This window comes from Malania oleifera, chromosome 2 (genome assembly GCF_029873635.1).
Source record: "Malania oleifera isolate guangnan ecotype guangnan chromosome 2, ASM2987363v1, whole genome shotgun sequence".
In the NCBI taxonomy this organism is placed as follows: Eukaryota; Viridiplantae; Streptophyta; class Magnoliopsida; order Santalales; family Ximeniaceae; genus Malania; species Malania oleifera.
In genome coordinates, this window is record NC_080418.1 from 85,388,793 (window position 1) to 85,394,653 (window position 5,861).

Here is a 5,861-nt window from a genome sequence, read left to right on the forward strand (position 1 = left end):
ATTACACATCTTACAAGATAGCCCTCCTAGCTCCTTTAATAGGGTGGAGCCAAACTGTTACACACCTTATAGGATGGTGCCCTCCTCTTCAGGTGACGCCCCACACCTGGAACACGGTTTACTACCTGAACCACAGGGATACAAGATATGAAAATAATTTTTGTGTACAATCAAATGCTTCTCAAAATAAGCTAATGTGTACAACATAAAACCAATGCACTCTTATATGATGGGATTTATGCTCAATAGAGTTTTTAAAATTTCTCTCTCAAAAATATTTATATGAAATAATATGAGAGAAGAAGGTATATATGATATTTGATGTTATGGGGTGATATATGCAATAAAAGCTTTCAAAGATCTTAAACCACCCAAGTAATATCTCCAAAAATGTTTTACAAAAATAAGTGTAAGAGATTTAAGGGTTAAGCTCAAAAATAGATTTTTGCAATAAAAGACAGGATGAGCTTTTGAATCTTGCAATGGGATGCTTAAAGATTCACAAGCTACAAAAGTTTCCCTAAAAATATTTACCAAGAAAATATATAGGAGAAACTCAAGATCAACTCTCTAGAATGATTTTTCAAATAAACACAAATAGGAAAGTAGTTGATCTTTTGTTAAGAAAAAAAAAATGCCCAAAGAATTGTTGACTTTTTGAGTATGGTCCCTATTTTGATGCTAACAAAGCACTTTTATCTTATGTGTGCATTTAGTGTGTAAATAGGTTCATAATTCATATCACACATAAGATTAAGAAGAAACAGAAGCCAGGAGGGACGTAAAGCTCATATAGGCTAGTGAATTTGATGAAGTAGTGTAGAGCAAAAAGAAGAAGAATATAGATTATTATATTTGTATTTGCATTTAGTTTTTATATTTGGTCTATAATAATGCATGTCTCTACATGATATGATTCTAAACTCAAATGAATCATAGACTGACCTTAGGGGCACCCAACACTTTCATGAAAATTTCTTTTCATAAAAACTAAAATCATTCAAAAAGGTTTAAATCATCCAAGGTCAAAATAAGGCTAAAATTTTGGTTTTTAACTGACCTCAGTAGACCGGCTCTCTCAAGTTTTAAATACCTCAGTCGACCTACCACCTTGGCTGACCAGCCATGTATTTCCTTAAAACAATCAGCCGGTTGGCCTGAATTTTTGGCCTAATTCTAAAGCCCCAGCCGACCGGCCACCTGGACCAGCAGACCGGCTTTAACCCATAGTTGACCAAACCCATGAAGGTTCAAAAAATTGCCCAGGCCAGCTGACTGGTCTCTTCAAGAGCCAACCGAGCCCCTTTGAAAATTCAATTTTTAACTGAGGTCAGCCGACCGGTGAAGCCCTCAGTCAACTGAACCTCTCGGTTTTTTTCAAAATTCTAGCACTAATCAAGATTAATTTTTTAATTAAACATTTTGAAAAATACCCTTCGTGTCCTTTAATGGTCAAATTTTTCAAGGCTCTATATATACCCCTTTCATAAGCATAATTAAATAACTTTGATTAGCCAAAAAAATTATTTCAAATATTTTGGGCTTATTTTTTAAAATCAAAGCTCCCCCATACATATTCTTTTGCAAAAATATTTTTTGGGGTAAATCTTAATACTCTCTCCTACTCTTTTTCACTCATTCATTTGAAAATCTTTTTGGAAGAGAGCATTCTATTTGGGACATTTATTTTTATCAATAGCATTTACTCTCTTTTAAATCTTACATTTTTTAATATTATTTCTTGAGAGTAAATCAAGAGTTTATCCCCCGTATTTTCCTTGATAAATATTTTTTTGGGGAAACTTGTTGTAGCTTGTGAATCTTTGCACATCTATTGCAAGATTCAAAAGCTTATATAACATTTATAGCAAAAATATTTTGAGCATAAATCCTAACTTCTCCAAACACTTTTCATTTCTAAATCCATGTTGGAGAAAATACTTGTGATGTTTAGATTTTGGAAGTTCTTATTGCATATTTCATCTAACATCAAAGATCATATATATTCGTTTTTGCAAAAATCTTCTCAAGAGCGACAACCCTAGGTTCTCCAACATATTTTATTGAAAAATAATTTTTGGAGATATTTATTTGGGTTTAAATCTTTGAAGCATTTATCATATACATCATTTTTTCAAAGATTGAAAATATTATTTTGAGAAAATTGCCCATACTCTACTGACCTTTCATTTCATATCATACTGGAGTGCATTGAGCTTTATTGTGTACATCTCTGCTTATTTTAGAAGCATTTGTTTGTACGAAATTTTTATTGAATATCCTTGTATTCCAAGCGTGGCCTGGAAATGGAGATTCACCCTGTAAGGAGTTGCAGTTTGGCTCGAACCTGATTAGGTGAGCTAGGAGAGCACCATCCTATAAAGTGTGCACAATTTGGCTCAACCTAGTAATTGAGCTGAGGTGACTCCACCTCGTAAGAAGAACTATTTGTGGCTCAGCCTCGTAATTGAGCTAGGGAGACTCCACCCCGTAAGAAGAACTGGTTGTGGTTCAGCCCCGTAATTGAGTTGGGGAGATTTTGCCCTGTAAGGAGGAACTAGTTTGGCTCGGCCTGGTAATTGAGATGGGGAGTCTCTGCCTCGTAAGGAGAAGTGTAAACGGCTTCTTCTCCCCCCATTTAAGTGAGCAGGTTAGTGGAATCCTTAGGGGTGTACCTAAGGCAGGGACATAGGCTAGTTTGGCCGAACCTCAATAAAAATACTCTCTCTCTCTCTCTCATTTAATTTTTGCACTTTAAATTCCGTATGTGTATGCTTGTTCATTATGATCATAATTATTTTGCATGCACACATTTAAGTTAAATGGGACATGCTCCGCCCGTGTATGTCTGCACTTATTGTTTAATCATTTTACATACACACTTATATTTATAATGGGATATAATTTGTGTTGAATCAGCGTAAATTTAATTTAGTCAAAAAGTCTTAAAAATCCCATTCACCCCCTCTTGGGATCACACTATTCAAATCAATTGGTATCAGAGTCCAATTGCAATAAGCTTAACCGTTTTTGTATAAAGATTGCAAGGGCTCACATTTGGTGGATCCTTGTTTTGAGGGTCAAACCTTTGCAAATCCTCCACTGCTTTTATTGTATAGATTTTACCATTTGAATATTGAACAATATTTTTGTAAAATCAATTGATTGGAGGTTTTGGAAAGTGTTCGTCAAAGGATTTTTATCCCAATAAAAATGATTTTAAAATGCAAGGTTTCCCAAGCTTGAATGTTAAATGAATGAGCATGACATTGGTTTTAATTCATATCAATTTGTGTGCCATGCATATATTGTGCCTTAGCTACTGGTATTTTTGAAAAGATCACTTGTAATAGTACTAAGGATTTTGGGAACCTCAAGAAGTATTGAAAAACTAAGAGAGAGGAGAACAACACTCCAAGGATTCTAAACTTAAACGATTAAGGAGTAAAATGTAAAGGTATATCTTTTCTCCTTCTACTTTATTAAATATTTCATGCCATGATTCATGTGATATATATTGTGTTAAATCCTTTGTTGAATCATGTGTTATAGCACGTTATCTTATGAGACGCTTAAAAAGAAATTTCATTAATACTCATAAGTTGTTAGGATTAAGTTTGAAAAAGGGGTTATAATGCTTTAAATGTCTAAATAGTGTTTTGTGCTTAAAATTTTAAATTTTAGTATACACTATTGTTACACTAAAAACATTAGAAGACCATGCCAATATGTGATTGGAAATGATAAATACCCAATCCATTCACTTAACGTATATATATCATTATAATTGGTGAATATATGAAGATATTGGCTATCCCCTGCAAATGGACAAAGTTATAGTTATTTGCTAAAATATTTTTAATGCTATATATGCTTCAATATATATACTTTAAATATAGCATGTCTTTCTTCCATCATACATAATTGAGCTCTAGGGAATTAATACTATATATATCATACATCCCTAAACTCATTTTTAAACTTAAAAGCCTCTCACGTATTGAGAATCATAAGATAAGAGGCAGAAATAGGCTTATGACACTGAAGAGATATTGATTGTGACTTTTTGGTCCTCTAAGCTTAAGCATCCAAAGCCAAGCTTAAATCATAGAAAATCTTAGAACACTTGGCTAAAGAATTTAATGAAAAAAAAAAGGGGAAAATAAAGGCATAAGATGGAAATGAGTAGAGCGCATATCTGAGAGGGAGCATTTCTCTTTCATGGCAATATACATTAAATGCTCTCATAATTTCTCGAGGCTTATATCCATATTCCTTCATAACAACAACATTGTAGCATACTATCCATAAATTGATGACTGTTTAAATTCTTTTGGTGGATAGTTAATTTTGATCACTGCATTGAACTCTTACTATCCATTTTTGCTTAATGCTTATATTGTCGGATGGATAGTTAGTTTTGATTAAATGTTGTTGACTACTGATCTACATGCTTAATCTGAATGCATGGTTGATGCATTATTTTGTATTGCATCCTGGTAGTGGATCTTGGAGTTGCATGCTAATTGAACTGAATGCCACCTGCATGGTTGATTCAGTGACTTGTAAATGGCATGCTGTAGAAACTTGTAGGATATCTGGTGCATGATTTTGTGATATACAAGATAGGAAAATGTTCTATTTACAAATGGAATGCTGTAGAAATTTTGTTAGATTTTTCCCTAAAAAAAATCATGTGCTAAAATGTCTATGATATGATGCATGCCAAAATATATTTGAAAGGATGAGTGAATGATAAAGAATATTATCTTCATCCTTAGTTGAAAATGCATGTTGTGGAAAGTCTAGGAAAATGCTTTTTTTATTGTGTATTCAAGGGAGCTAAGCTCCATTCCTAGTGAAAGAGTGTAAAGGACACATTTGCATCACACATGGCTCTTTGAATATTAAGCCTCTTTTCAAAAACCCTGAACATCATATCCAGCCCTTATAACTCTATACTTAGATATGGATTGTTCTCGGCGATGAACAATACAATATGCCTTAGTATATATTTTCTGAAGCATTTGTAGTCTGTAGGGAAAACTATACTAGACAAATGTTAAAAATTCCTTGATAGATATCTAGTATAGTCGTGCTAAGAATTTTAAAATGATTGCTTATACTAGTTTTCATGCTAATTAGTCAGCCAGTGCATGTTGAATTTTAAATGGTACGTGCTAAATTGAAAACATGCACAATCTTCTTATTTATTTCCTAAGATGCTACTTGAACATGTTAAATCCTAAATGCTATATAAATTGAAAAACATGTACACATTTTATTGTCCTAGGAGAGCCTAGTTTATGAACACCATTTGGTCTAAATCTTTGAGTTATGTACTTTCACTCAGGACCTAAATGGTAAAGCATCATCCTTGTAATTAAATGTCTCATTTTTGATGATGGTCCATAAATTAAGACAATTGCATGACTCAGGGGGAGTCATTATATTTAACCCCTATTGCATCATCTTGGGTATAGCCTTGACTGGCTATCGAGCATTAAATTGAAATGCAATATGTCATGCTATGTGCTGAATGTCTAATATTTGCTGCATACTGAAATATTTTAAATGATCTAAAATGAACATCATCCTTAAACCAAAATGCAAGTTTGTGTGCATGCAAATATACAAGGGTGCTTAAGCTTTATGGATTCACTTTATTATTGTTTCTATTTTTTGAGTCCTAAGTCTTTTCAGTGCACCATGGACATCATATCCTGCACCTACTGAATCAATCTTTGATGAGGATTGTTCATGGTATGGATGAGCACCTTACATGATTTAGTGTTAATTTTCTAAAGCATGTGTGTTCTATAGAAAAGACCCTACTAGTTGGTTAAAAAGCTTGATCTATA